Source organism: Lissotriton vulgaris, chromosome 1_1, assembly GCF_964263255.1.
Source record: "Lissotriton vulgaris chromosome 1_1, aLisVul1.2, whole genome shotgun sequence".
Taxonomy (NCBI): Eukaryota; Metazoa; Chordata; class Amphibia; order Caudata; family Salamandridae; genus Lissotriton; species Lissotriton vulgaris.
In genome coordinates this window covers 39472285-39487815 of record NC_141685.1, presented here as the reverse complement: position 1 = coordinate 39487815, position 15531 = coordinate 39472285, and positions in this window count along the sequence as shown.

Here is a 15531-nt window from a genome sequence, read left to right as displayed (position 1 = left end):
CAAAACCCTAATATCCAGGCAAAGTAATTCTACCTTGACAAATGGAGGACCGTTTTGCATGTCCTTTGCCTGATATATATTTATTTCAAAAAGGGTTTAAGGTAAAGTATCTCAAGTGAATTGCTTGTGATACGGGGGGGCTTGCTAAGCAATCATGAAAAAGATTTATCTGTGTGGAGTCACACTCAAATGGAGTGTGGCATCCACTACTGATTGTTTCTCCTTCGGAGTATTGTATCTCCAAATACACACTAGTAGTAATGTTATAAAGGGTCGCTTTTTTTATATAAGGCACATCTAGGCCTATGAGTGGGGTCGTTTTATTCATGCTTAAAAGGGATTTGTAATTGTCTCAGATGTCAGAGAAAGTAGGTGCCAGGATGGGTTCATCAGAAGGGAAGCATACACAATTATGTTAGGTGAGCTTCAAGGTTGCAACCAGAGTTGCGTTGCATCCATTCTCAAAAGAAGACCCGCAACTAAAAAGTTGCTCATGATACTAGAAAACAAAACAGGTATGTGGAGGGTCGAGGGGATGTTTAAAGACCAGTCTGCTCATACCCCTAAATACAATTTACAACACACAAAAGAGCAGATCAGGTCTGGAGAAGAGTGTGTAGCTGTACTGGCCAGGGTGCAGAGTAAAAGGATGCATACATGAACACATGATGTTGAAAATCACTGGCTAGATGAATCCCATCAGACCACCCCTTTGGTGGAATTTACGTCATCTGGGATGTTGCTGATCATACCAAAACACAACCGACCATGTAGTGCCGATGTAGAAATGGATGTCAGGAAGATAGCCGTGACAATCATCAAAAAGTGATCATGACTAGGGTGCAGTGCCTATATACCAGTAGTGAAAATAAAATTAACTACATGCGCGTCGTAAGGTATTCAAAACGCTCTTCATGTGTCAAAGGTTAAAAACACGCCGGGTAGTAAAGTTACCCAATGGCGCAGTGATGAACGGTCGACATGTTTCAGCTCTAGGGATTTTCCCAGCTTTCTTCAGGACCAAAGTCAGTATTGCTACTGCAACCGAAAGTGAATGTTAAATCAAATATCAAGCAATGTACTAAAAATTGAGTACATATCTACCAGGAACCATCACCGTAGAATGTCCACTGGAAGGCAAGGAGAACATCTTCTTCCTATAAGATGAAGTATGATTTACAACAACACCATATATCAAATACACATCTAGACATCTACACATAAGCCGCACAGACAAAACACACTTAGCATGAATAATTGACATTCAGCTTAATTTGAAAAAAGCTTATTAGCTCAAACAACATGAGGCATTTCCTCATGATGCTACTCACCCAGCCTTGTGTGGGTGAAGGCCCCACCTCACCCGGCAACCGCTCGGGAGTATGAGGCCCCGCTCTGTAGTGTAGATAAAAGGAAATCATGAGTGCACAGCTCTCTAATTTCCAAGCCAATTGCTCTACACAGGAACCCAACAGACGTGTGATAGTGCCCTTACTGTTCACCCACGCCATACCAACATAACCGTCTATCGGACATCTTACAGACCCAAATGCTAACATACCCCTAGTCAAAGAGAAAACCTACTCATGTTTGAGCCAGTGTAGGTGTTACTCATAGGTTATAAAAGACAATGAATAATTATGTGTGCCCCCAGACACGTGGTCAGGAGTAACCAAAGTAAAGGGTTCAACAGATACCCAACAAAGTTTAAACCATAAAATCCCTGGTGGGCACCTAGGAAACTCATGGGCTTAACAGTCCAACAGATAATTTATTCAAGTTGCCTCCCCTGTACCATGAGACTCAATGGTGCGAGTCACCACAATTCTACCACTAACCAACAGATAATTTATTCAAGTTGCCTCCCCTGTACCATGAGACTCAATGGTGCGAGTCACCACAATTCTACCACTAACCAATAGAAGTTCACTATGGCGGGTTAACCAGAGGACTAACCTGTCCGTCGGTGCCACGGATTGGGACCCGAGCGGAAAATGGAGGTGTCGGTGTGGCCGCCTTCTCCAGACCTGATCTGCTCTTTTGTGTGTTACAAACTCCAGCCAATCAGGCGACAGCACCCTCTGGAACCTTCTCCTCGGAGGCTCAGGCTCTCAGACTTTCTATTGCACGTCGTGTCAAGGGAGTCTCCCTGAGCTCTGCTCAGTACCTCTACCTTTTCCCTTCAGAAACTCTTCAGAATATCTTCACTGCTTTGTCTACTACAAAGAGGTCACTCATCAAACACTGTGAGTCTTGTGGGAAACTCCGGCTTCATTCCGAAGACCCCCACAAAAAGTGTATCTACTGCCTCCACCCTGAACATCAGGTGAGAGATTGTAAAATCTGCAGGACTTTTCCTTAAAAGACTTTAAGAGACAGAGAGGGACGTCTACTTCTGTGGTTACAGAAACTCAAGACCAAGGATGATCACTTATCAGATGTTGAGGGTGATTCCTCTCTCGGGACTGTCATCTCTAAGAAGAGGGCTTGTGAGGCGGAGATGGTATCTGCTAAGGCTAAGGTGCTCAAGAAAGACCACACCTCTACTAATGAAGGCAAGACTTCTTCCTCCTCAAAAAGGGCTCCTGCTCCTTCTAAGGGGCTACTTATGCCCTCCACGCTTCCGAGAATTGCCTCTAAGTCTCAGGCGTCTATGTCTCTTCCTGAGACAAATTTGCCAAAACAAATGGGTTCTTCGTTGACAAAGACTCCCGTCGCCCCTGCTACAACGACAACTCCCACCTTCTCTTCTCCTCAACCTACAATGATTGTCATCGGTGTCCTCTCCTTCGATGTTTGTCATGGTGTCGGTGAAGCCTCGCTTGTCTGCCACCTCCCTCACTTCGTCGTCGATGAAAAAGAGGACTGTCTCTGGTCAGTCGTCGACGGATGCCTCCTCGCCGACGAGACGGTCGATGGCTCTCAAGGCGCTACCTGCTTCGTCCACAGATGTTTCGTCGTCGAAGGTTGCCTCGTCGTTGATGGGTGCCTCGTCGGCGGTTGTCTCGTCGGCGGTTGTCTCGTCGACAGTTGCCCCGTCGACAGCACAGAAGCCTTTCCTTACGGAACTTCAACCACACTCTTCGTCGTCGACCGCTGAGTCGGCGGCGGCATCCTTGGTTCCACCTTCAGCTTTAATCTCTCTAGTCCCCTTGAAATCTTCAGCAACACTTTTGCCTCCTTCAGGAACGACGGATGTTTCCCTACTTCAACGTAGGAACTCTTCTTTGGATCTATTGCCAATTCAACCATATCCAAATCTTTCTGTGGAGCTTTTTGACTATGGGGCTGAGGAGGATTCTGAAGAGGATGACCGGTTCCATGCTGCTCGTACTCCTTCCGAGCTTCTCATCAAATGACAAGATATTGATGATGACCAAGGATATGATTATTACCCTGAGCCTAATACTCAACCACCACTTGAGAATCCAACTATGCAGATGCCCATGTCTCTCATCTCTAATTTGCAACATGTGCCTGATGACTACAACCGCCGATTTCCTCCCTCGGAGTCGGCCTCATCTGTCCCACAGATGCCTCTTCCTCTGCCTTCATCGACCATCAGGCCGCCCCCTCCGGTGGCATCGATGTCTCATCACCCGGAGGATACACACACAACTGACGACGACAGAGAAGAAGGGGAGTGGGTGATAGATCCCTGCTTACTGAGTGAGACAATTATTAAATTCAGACTCCATCACCTACTGACAAAACTGAAGAGCCGACCTGGCACACATCCCTGCAATATCCTAGTCCATTCTTGGATATTGTAAGTGACCAGGGAAGTCATAGTCTATACGTAGGCTGGACACTCGTCATTATGAGTTCGCGAGCTCCATGATGGCTTCACTGAAATATGTGATGTTTGGCACCAAGCATCTCAACATAATAAACTTGCACTGATTCCAGTGTAGATTTTATTAAACATTGCACACAGAGGGCCCCTTAGAGGTGTCCCCTGAAACCTACCAATCCTTAGTGTGGTCATTGACTGGCCTGAGCCAGCCTGCTTCCACCAGAGTGTGTTCTGACCTCAGGGGAGAGTGCCTGCGCACTCTGAGGCTGAGAACAATGACTTTTCTGGGTGGAGGTGTTCACGTCTCCCCTGGACAGGAAGAGCCATCCGTGGTGGGGAGCTTCAAAGGTCTTGCCTCCTTTGTAATGCAACCCCAGCCTCTCCTGTTCGAAGGAGCTGGCCTCCATCTTGTCCTCACCCCCTTTTTGGCGGCAGGCCAGGTGGGAAACCTGTGATAGAAGAGCAGATGTGCCCCCTCTGCCAACTCCAGCCCTCGGGTGCTTGAGGCTAGGTCAAGTACACTTTTCAGTGCCCACCATCATGAAGATGATGGGACTTATCCAGTTAGGGCTAGGACTGTGTCCTCCTCTCAGAGAAGGTGGGCATGTTAGAGGGCGTAGACACCCCAGGAAGAGGGCCCATTGGACACTACCTGTCACTCCCTTGTGACGCCCTTAAAATCTAGTTTTCAGGTGGCATCCCCAGTCTCTGAACTTCAGTTCCTGATGACCTAAGAAGAGCCGGGCACTACCGATGTGCACCAGCAGAGAAGATTGCAGAGAACTACTGTATACAGGTGTTCCAGGACCTTTTGTCTAAAGAAAAATCTGGATCCCCTACGGACTGCTGCCCACCACATGTCCTAAAAGAAGCCTTCACCGGCCTCCCGGGTCCAGCACTCTCTCTTCTGAATGAGTCCCTATTTTAGGGTTCTGTCCCTAAGGCCTTTAAAGAGGCAATTGTGGTTTCCCTTCTGAAGAAATCAGGGGAAGACCCCCAGATCCTGTTGAATTACCGCCCAATCTCTTTGCTCCCATACCTGGCAAAGGTACTGGAGTCTCATGTGGTGAAGTGTCTGTCCAATTTTATTGAACAATCCAACTATCTCGACTCACACCAAGCTGGTTTTTGGCCTGCCCACTCAACGGAGACCGTAATACTGGCGGTATTGGACTCCCTGCGAGAGAAGGCTGACAGGGGTACTCCATAGGCCCTGGTGCTGTTGGATCTCTCGGTCGCCTTTGACACGGTCAACCATGGGATCTTGGAGGACCGTGTCAAGGAGGCTGGCATTCAGGGCTCAGCCCTTAGTTTGATTAGCTCCTTTCTAGAGGATCGCTCCCAGTCAGTCTAGAGCGGGAGTCCACCATGAGCGAACTGTGAGTAGTTGGCCTGATATATGATGTTCACTAGTTCTAGTGACCACCTTGTATCAGTCCAAACAACCCTTATGGTGATTGGTTGTAAGTCAACCTTATAGACCAGCTATCCTAGTGGTAGCGTGGACAAAGCAGTCTTAGGCTAAACTCTTTTGGCATGTAAAGCCAGCTGTATTACCATATGTAACCCCCTTGAACACCAAGTGAAAGGACACCACACAGGATATATATTCAAAATCTATATGTATTTATTACTACAAATAGTCCCCTGAACTCTTTATGAGCACAGGAGCAAACACGTTAAAACAATTCAGTTGATAATATACAAAAGTAGCACAAATATGGATAGGCCCGGGTGGCCCCTAAAACCATATACTAAAGAAGTGGTATAAGTACCACAAGTTGAAAGGAAGTAAGGCCTAGGGCCTTGGCAATCGCTCGGGCTACGCTGAACTAACACAGGTTAGGAACTAGGAGTCCCACGGGATCTGGTTTACAGTGCGCAAAGTTAGAAGCAAGTTACATTGAAGTCAATGGATGCGTAAAAGTTAAAAAGGCGAAGATAGGAAGTCTTCCGGTCAGTCTAAGACTTAACCCTTTGGAATCTGGACACTAGAAGTGTTAAACTACTCGGGGGCACCGGAGTGCCAGCATTACCACCCACAGAAGGCGGGTGCAGTGGTGCCAATGTGTGTCGGGATTCTGGAGGAGTCCGGATGGAGCCTTGAAGTTTTGATGCTGCAGGCGACCTGATGTGAAGAGTTCCGGTGGATCCAAGGGTGGATCTGAAGAGGTGAAGACCTGAAAGCAGAGGGGACAGTGTTCACAGTAATGTAATGTAATGATGTCTTGTAAAGCGCATGAATCACCCCACATGGGGTATCTCCGCGCTGTAGACCGCTGGGGAACCCAGACCAGCGGTGGAAAGTTGTCGCTTGGTCGCCAAAATGGCCACTGGCCACGGACTAGTAACCAGATAGGCGAGTCGAGTGGAATAAAGCAGAAGGGTCCCACTCAGATCTCGTGAGAGCTGGAGGGCTGGTCCTTGGTGCAAATGTAGCTCGGTGGTGGGGCTTCTCAAGACCCCAAGCACAGTGATGAGGGTACCTCAGGGGCTGCGCAGTCAGCTTCTCGTGGACGTTTCAAGAGGTCCGGTCCCACGTCTCAGGTCGCCTCCACTCGTCAAAGCTTAGCAGAGACTGTGGATCGGGCTGTTAGATGTCTGGGAGTCTGGTTCTTGTCAGGCTCTGGGCTCGGGCTCCGGCTCCGGCAGGAGGCGGCGGCAAAGCAGTCGTTGATTGCTGGATGGTGCCTGTGTTCACAGGGTGGCCTCTCCTTGGCCACAAGGGAGATTCTTCAGTCTTCTGAGCAGCAGAACGTCGAAAGGTCCAGAGTTTCTTCTTCTTGTAGTCGAATTTCAGGGTAATCTGCCGTCTTGGGGCTCAGCTCCTACTTTTAAACTAATTCTAGGGGCTGGACTACCTACTAGGTCCCTCCTATGGGTGGGACCAGGAAGGGGGGTGGTTACACCCCCTTTCCTTTGTCCAGTTTTGCGCCAGAGCTGGGGCTGGAGTGCCCCAGCACCGGTTTGAACTGGCCTATGCACGGGGACACCTTGTGTGCCCCGGGCAGGTCTGATTCTATTCAGCCCTACCTAGCCAGATACACAAAATCCTGTCTGGGGTGGTGCTAGCACCTCCCAAGGCAGGAAACCCTTTGTCCAAGCCTCCCTCGCTGGAAGGACTCCCAGCAGCAGGAGGTCAGACTTGTATCTGTGGTGGCAGCATCCATTTTGTGATGCTGAGGCTCTGTTTAACTTTAACCGGGGTTCAGGTTCTGTACATGTCGTGTCCCTCTAGAAGGGTGGAATGCTACCCCCATCGCCAGAATTGGAGAGGGGGTAGTATTCCAATTGGTATGACACCTTACTCGACATGTTGTGATAATGTCAAACCAGAGTTAGCATTTAACCGTGAGGTTCATAATGCACTTAAGAGTATATGGTATGACGCTATCAGGAAACAGCTAAAGGACATGGTTCCGAAAGCTGCAGACAGGCTCAGCTCATGCTAGAGCACCATCTCACACATAACCAGGCACTCTGCCTCCAGGATTGATAAGGCCTGCCATTGGAGTGACTTATAGGTTACTGTGTGTCCTTGTATGTGTTAGATATAGCGATACTATACCTAAAGCAAAGGGTGATTACACCACCTTGCCCCAGCTGAGTGATCAGCCCGTTGTGTCAAATAGTAAGGCCAGGCCAGGGGTGGCACAATACGTGCTGCAGCCCCTGGTAGGCCTTGGATGCACCTATGCCCTGGGTACCTAGAGTACACTGTACAGGGGCTCACAAGGTGATCCATGTTCCAATTGGTAAGGCACCTAAAGTGCCTTGGCATACATTTAGAGAGAGAACAGCAGGCTGTGGGTCTGATTGGCAGGCCCACAGCCACATTAAGTCGTAAATCAGTGAAGCAAAAAGCAAAAATCTGGGGTGACCATAGGATAGCAGAACCTACTCTCCTACACGGACCTCGTCTGGACTCCTCAACGTTACCTGCAGCCTCTGCAAGGACACCCCCCTCAACCCTGACGTGCTCTGGTATGCCTTTTCTGACACCAAAAGGCACCCTTCTAACCATCGTCCTGGGCTTTGGAGAAGAGGACAAAGAGTGTTGCTACGTTTCTGAGAATCAAAACTTACCATGACAGCTTTTGGTTTCCTTCGACCGGCCTCCTGGCCCGAGCCTGCAGACCTTTTCCAACTTGGCCTGTCTTTGATGCTGTGTTGGCATCTTGCACCCTGTGTCCCTGTGCCGCTGGTGGTGTGGTGTAGTCATGGTGCTGCCTTGGGCCATGTCCAGTGTTGGCCTCAACCCCCAGAGACTAGTTCCCCCAAGCCGCTGTTACTTACCTGTAAGCAGCCTCTGTCCGATTGCCCCTGTCCCCCTTAATTTGTATTGGGTTTCCAACCTTGAACTTGCACTTGCACCTGGGCTCCCCTGTGCCGCTGGTGGTGCACTGTTGGTTCTGAACTGAACCTTGTCCAATACTAACCTTAACTTCCGAAGAATGGTCTTGTAAGTAGATGTTCCCTGTACGTATGTTGAATGTTTTCTTCACCCCCTAGGTTAACATTGCAAAGTCTGGAAATTGCACTAATTGTCCCCTTTTTATGTTGAACAGAATTTCTATTGCAAAACGTATTTACTCAAGATGAAATTCTGTGGGTCCGCAAAATAAATCTAACAAAGTGTCATTTTATAAATTGGTCTTAGATTTATTCATTGAGTGTGTGTCATTTATTACCACTGTGGGTACAACAGTGTGTGTCATGTATTGGCACTGTGTGTACAACAAATGCTTACAACTACCCTCGTATAATCTAACTGCTCCCCCACACTACCACAAAAGAGCATTAGTATTATCTACTTTAGCCTCTGTAAAATCTCTGGGGATCCACTGGACTCTCTGCACACTCTACCTCTTTTTGGTATAGTCTAGTGAGAGCCGGCTCCCCACGCTCAAGTACTCACACTCAGACATAGACAGACAGACACACACACTCTCTCTCTGTCTCTCTCTCTCTCACACATATTGTCACACATACCCACCCTACCTCACATCAGAAACATGTATTTAACTTCTAAATGACACCTTCAACTAGGACCATTAGTAAAAAGGTTCATGCAGAATTCTTAAGATCCTACTTGTAAGGATATCTGTGCAGTCATCCCCATGACAGGAAAAAGGAAATTAAAATGAATGAATAAAATGCTTTAGGAGGCTGAGCACTCTTAAATTAAGAAATGAATGAAAGATAAACCAGGAATAGAGGGAAACAGAAAAAGCAGTAAGAAAGAGAAAAAAAAAGTAAAATAAAGATAATAAAAACAAGAGAAATAGAAAGTACGAAGGAAAGAAACAAGGCTCCCCTATATTATATTCAGTAGTGCTTGTAATACGGCGGCCAAGATATCCGTCACGTTTGTGTCTGAGTAACCCGGCCAGTAACTCGGCTAGCGATCTCTAAATCAGGCTCTTGACACTTTACAATGTTGCTGCTGTTAACTGTGCACACTTACTTTCTGAGAAGTCACGGACAAGAAACAGCTAGTCGCCTGTAGCATAAACAACAAGTGCAGATTAAACCACAAGGTTCAAATAAACCCACACACACACCGTAAGATTAAACCTGTACTAAGCACAAAAGCCTCAGTATCTGATAGAGACTACTAGCTGCAGATTCCTTGACGTAGAATTATCCCCTAGGCATGAGACTGGATCTGGAAAACTTTTTGCCACAGCATCCCTGCGTGCCGGGGAGATGGCATCACGCGACTCCGCCCAGGCGTCGTCTGCGTACTTGACGTAAGCGAGGTCACATAAGTCCCACCCCAGCGCGCCTACGTCGTTTTTTTTATTTTCTGCGTGCAACGCAGATACGGTCTCTGTTCGGGCCTGTTTAGGCCCCTTTTTCTTTCATCGTTGTGATATCTTTTGGTGGAACAGTGTGGGAATGCCTTCGGGCTTTAAGACAGGCACGTCGTGTGGGCGCCTTATGTCGGCGACAGACCCTCACCTCATTTGCATGTGGTTTTAGGGGAAGATCAGGGCACCACTGATTGTGAGGCGAGCCAACAGTTGAAGCCAAAGTCGCGGCGGGAGGGCCGGAAGAAACTACTCTCGGCGCGTCTCTCAAAATCGGCTTTATCCCCTCGATCAGCCTCCGCAGATGGATCAGAAGCGGCCGTCATCGTCGGCGTCCTCATCCCTCTCTGATGTCGCACGAGCGTCGCTCCCCAGTGGGTAAGTGTCGCAGCTTGTCCCCGGGGGCTGGTGTTCGGCCTGCCGGGGGCATGGGCTCTCCATGGGTAATGCGGCCCGCGTGTCGTCCTCCTATCAACCGTTTCCCGGTGAGGGAGCGTCGTGAGCCCAGATGGAGACATATCCGGCGTCTTTGCAGGCCTCGCTGGCGTCTCCTTCTCCTTCCCCTCCTAGGACGTCGGTAGATCCCTTGCATTGCGCGGGGGTCCCCGCGGCGCCCCGGCGCCGCCTGGCTCGTCTCCAGGCTTGGAGGATGTGGTGCTGTTGGGGTTCGGCCCTTCAGGGCTCCCACCTTCGGACCTCGGCACCTCTGCCTCGCCGCAAACTCCTGCGGGAGTCCCTGTGGTGTCTCAGGAGGTCAGCAGGGCTCGGGTTGCATCCCCGAGCCCTGTTTGGCCCTCTAGACAGACAACAACCTTGTCCACGGCTGAGCTGATGCTGCTACGGCATCAGCGCCGGCTGGCACATGCGGCGCCACAGGGGTCAGTAGACCACCTCGTCCCGCTCTGGGTCGAGGCTGGTCGGGGACCCTTCGTTCCGCTCCGGGCCCCTCTCGGCCCTCCACGCAGGTGGCTGTCAGAGGCCGAGCCGGAGGTTGAATCGGCCCTGGCGGTGCCGCATGGGTCGGCGGACCACCTACGTCACATTCTGGGCCGAGGCTGGCGGAACGTTCTTCATTACAACACCGGGGTGGGGTAACCTCTCTTGCCCATGGCCAATCTATCTACCTGGTAAGCAGGTTCCTCACGGTCCGCAAAAACCCAGTTGTTGACTGCCACTAGCTGCGTGGGCCAGTAATACTTGAGAATGCTCCGGACCGCCAGTCCACCTTATTAAACTCCCCTCTGCAACTTACTCAGCGTGAAGTGCCACCATCCCACAACAGGAGCCAAAGTTCTCAGTCTATCTTTTGAAAGAAAATGTCTGGTGGGATCTTAAAGGACTTTTTTGCATGATGTACGGGAGACCCTGGAGGGTCATCTCTTTAAATAGGGCCACCCGGCCCAGTAAGGAGAGCCAGAGCGCCTGCCAGTTTGGGGTATCCCTGCGACACCGGTCTAATTTCGGGAGAATGTTCCTGCCTGTGGCTCTCTTGTAATGAACACGCCCAAATATTTAAAGCCATGTAGTGCCACCCGAACTGTGCACCTAGAGTGCAGCCACAGGGTCCCTTCCAATTGATCTTATATCCTGAATATTCTCCAAATATGTGAAAAATGTGTAGGATTTGTTCACTCGAGAAGACTGATTACGTGTCCTACAGCAAAACGTCAGCATAGAGGGAGATTCTCTCATCCCACTCATGATCAACTGGAATACCCCTTATGAGAGGTCCTGGCGAACCCACAAACTTGAGAAGAGCATAGGGGACAAGGAACATCCCTGTCGGACGCAAAAGACTCGGGAGACTGTATTATTGAAGCGCATGCGCGCTAGAGGGTCCACATACAAGAGCATGACAGCAGCGCCACTGGTTCAGCAAAGGAATCCCCTGTTGCATGTGGTACTCCATTAAGGTGTCGGAGATTTAAGCGCGTTCCCTGGTGTGGCATAAATCCAGATTGATCAGGATGAACCACTGTTGCAATTACTGTCCGCAGGCAGATCGCCAGGGCCTACGCAAGGACCTTAGTCTCAAAATTAAGCAAGGAGATAGGTCTATAAGACCCACACTCAGTTGCTGGTTCGTCCTTTTTTGGGATGACCACTACCGCAGACGTTTTTTGGTACTCTGGGAGACATCCTTATTTTCAGGCAGTCTGAAACCTCCTCTGGAGGCACTCCCTGATTTTATCCATCATGCTTTTATATAATTCTAAGGGGAGCTCATCAGGCCCCTTCGCTTGCCCTGTTTGCAAAGTTCCTTTTGTCTTATTTATTTAGTCTACTGTCAGATCTTGGTCTAGTGCGTCTCGGTCCTCATTCGTTAGCATTGGCAGGGTCAGGTCTTTCAGGAAGTACCTCCCAGTATTTCCGTCCCCTTGTTGTCAGTGTCCTCAAGGATCCAGTTCCGTCCTTTGTCTTGTCTCTCTAACCATGTAAGCAACTCATTGGCTTTATCACCGACATCAGAGAGACAGTGCTGGGTAGCCAGCGCATGGGTGCCCGCTATTTTCCATTAGTGCTCTTAATGTGTGCTGCTTCAGTTGATGGTGTAATGGGAGAGAAACTGATTCCCCACTTGCCAAGCGAACCACCAGGAAAGCACATTCCTTGTCCTGAGCCTCGCACTTCAATTTACTTTCCTTCGACATTCCCCCAATCACGGCCTGTGTCTGGCCTGGAATCACTGCCTTGACTTCATCCCTTTCTCACTGCACCATCAGGATTCAAGCAAGCCGGGCCGAAGACGGCTGAAATGCCAGAAACCGGTCCCCGGTAGCTTGTCTTCTTTCTGGTGAAGAATTGGCTTGGTAGTTTAGTCTGCCCTGTTCCCATGATGCACTGGGCCAGGGACAGACTGATTTGCATATAGCCAGGTTCTGAGCTGGGATGGTGCAGTGAGATAAATAACGGTGATGGATCAAGCCCTGATCTTTGGACTGGGTAAGAGTGGTCTGCTTAATTCAGACACTCTGTTCATCACCACCCCCTTTTCTGAATCGTTGACTTCATCCTATAGCACACAAGCTGATTCAACAGGCTGCCCATTCTCCTTAAAATAGAATACTGCTCCATCTCTCAGACGAGCTTTGAACGTCTTGTCTTATAAATATCACGTATCAACCCTTGAGGGTAGCATTTAGTCCACAACCGGACCATCGAGTTGCACCTCCACCAGCGAATGGTCTAAGATTCCCCCTGCAATGTGCGTAGCGGCTCTAAAATCAACTTTATGGACAATCTGGGTGAAAAGATGTGTTGCAGATAGGTGTGTTCGGATCTGATACCCCCGTACCCTATAGGGGCATTTAGGAGTATCATGAATATAGTATAGGTGGAGTTCTTGCACTCCAGTCACCCCAATGCATGTAAGCTCTGTTGTAAGTGTCTTACCCTTTCACAGGCATAGAAACCCAAGGAAAGTGTGTGCACGGAGCCACTACCTCATTAAAATTTGATAAATCTAATACGGATGAAGACTCTGCAAAGGCTATCGAGCTATGCTCAACGAACGAAATCTTGCCAACAAACTAAATCTTGCCAGTAGACATCAAACGAAAAGTATTGAGGGGGCGACCCACTGGGGCTCCGGGGCCAAATGGCATACCACCGATACTGTATAAATCAGACGTGGAGTTTTGGAGCGAATCGTTGGCACCAACATTTAATTATATAAGAAACACCCAGACTCTTCTAGAGTCTTGGCACGGGTCAGTCATCAGCCCGATATGCAAACGCGGTAGTCAGAAGCACCCCAGCAGCTATCGGCTCATTGCCCTACTAGATGTGGAGGCAAAATACATCGCTGGAGTCATCCTGGAGGAACTATCATCATGGGCATCTGAAAACTCAATCATTCCAATTAACCAAACGGGCTTCTCCAAAGGCAAGGGACCACAACCAACATCATAGCATTGTCCTTGCTGATGGGAGCAGCAAAAGAGAACAAGTCATCTTTATACCTCTCGTTCATCGATTATACCGTGGCATTCGATCATGTGGACCGTAACAAACTCGGGCAGAAACTGAACAATTGGGGAATACCGAAACCCCTCCTAGATGTGCTAATAATGCTCCATTCAAATACCTGGATCAAAATTAAACTTGGGGCAGGTACGCACCTTTCGAACGCCATCAGGACAACAAAAGGGCTAAAACAGGGGTGCGTATTAGCACCACTACTATTCAACCTCTTTTTAGCCGACCTACCTAGGGCCCTCGACAAATGCCCTAATCACGCACCCAAATTGGGGGAAATCACCCTCTCTAATCTCCTATTTGCGGATGACCTGGTGCTGATAAGTCGCACACCAACGGGCCTTCAGCACCTCTTGAACATAACTCACACTTTTTCAGTAAAAAACTCCCTTCAAATAAATTTCAGCACATCAAAGGTCATGGCCGTGAATTACAGGAAAAAAAGGTATCTCTGTTGGCATCTGAATGGAGAACAGCTTGATCGGGTGACCTCTTATAAGTACCTGGGAGTAATTCTGGACTCCAAAAACGTGTCTAGGGTATAACTTGACTCCTTACGAGGTAAGGCGACGACGATCTACTTGGCATTAAAACCTCTAAAGGCCAAACTCCCCGATCTCACCTTTAAACCTCTCCTTGAAATTTTGTGTGCTAATTTGCAGCCTACCCTTTCATACGGCAGCGAATCGCTCCATGGGAAGGATGCCGCTGTATTGGATACAGTCATAGCTAACACATATAGGGCCATCTTCAACTTCCCAAAATACGTCTCTCCAGCTCAAATCCGACTAGAATTCGGCATCCTAAAACAAACCATAGAAAGGCGGAGCATGTGCGTAGCCAGCTGGCACAAGATCCGCACTGCAGAGACGGGCTCCTTAAGCTCTAACGTATGGGAAGAGCTACTTCGGCACCGCAAATCCTTGCCCAGAGACTACCTTTTTGAATCACTCCAAGTTCTAGGCCTGACTGACATCTGGGAAACATCAGTAGATCTATTGTCCCTTAAAAAAATCGCAAAAAATTCGGCACGCATTGTCTCAGTGATTGAAGACAAGCAGGACCTGGCAAACAGGGCGCACGGCTGGATAACGTTGGATGACTATGGAAAAATACAACCGCAAGCTTACCTTAACATCTGTATGAAAAGGAAACTTAAAGAAAAGCTGCTAAAACTATGCCTAGGCGTAATCCCCATACTCCCCCATCTCCCACCCTGGGAAAGAAACTATTCATCACAGCAGTGTCGCATGTATAAAATCGCCAAGAAGGACATTGTTCATGTGATCTGCATCTGTCCTAGACTAAGGGACCTGAGGCACAACTTCTTAATACCTTCCTTTAAACTACACGCCGTTCGGACCTGCAGGCAGGCAGTCAAACTGTGATTTAACTCCAACAACACTAAATTGAACTGCCAGGTCGTGAGGTTCTTTAATCTGACAAAGAAAAGACTAAACAGTGTTTGACGAACATTAAATGGCTTTGAGGACAACCACGAACTGATCTCAATCAACTTCTTATTTTTAATTTAATTTGACTTGATACGCTTAAGTACAAATGCCTTTTAAATGTACATACTGATGTTTTTATAATTTTGTAAAGGTTTTAACTAACCATGTACAAATAAACGTTACCTTACCTACCTTACCTTTCACAGGATGAGTCAGTCTTGTCTGGGTCTCTTTCCTGTTTCCCGACACTTGAATGGCACGCCCCAACACTCGAGAGAGCAGTGACCGACCAGCAAGCTTTTGTGGAGAGCTTTTGTCCTGGATGTAGGGCTGCATTCAGTAGGCACCCACTCTGTCTTTTCTTTGCAGTTGCCTGAAGATCAGCAGTCCCAAGGTAGCAGTCACACCTGGCCTGTCGGTAAGTGCAGGCCCTCTGGAGGCCCGACTGTCAGCAATTGAGCCCGCACTGTGGCCGGGTCGACCACAGGCG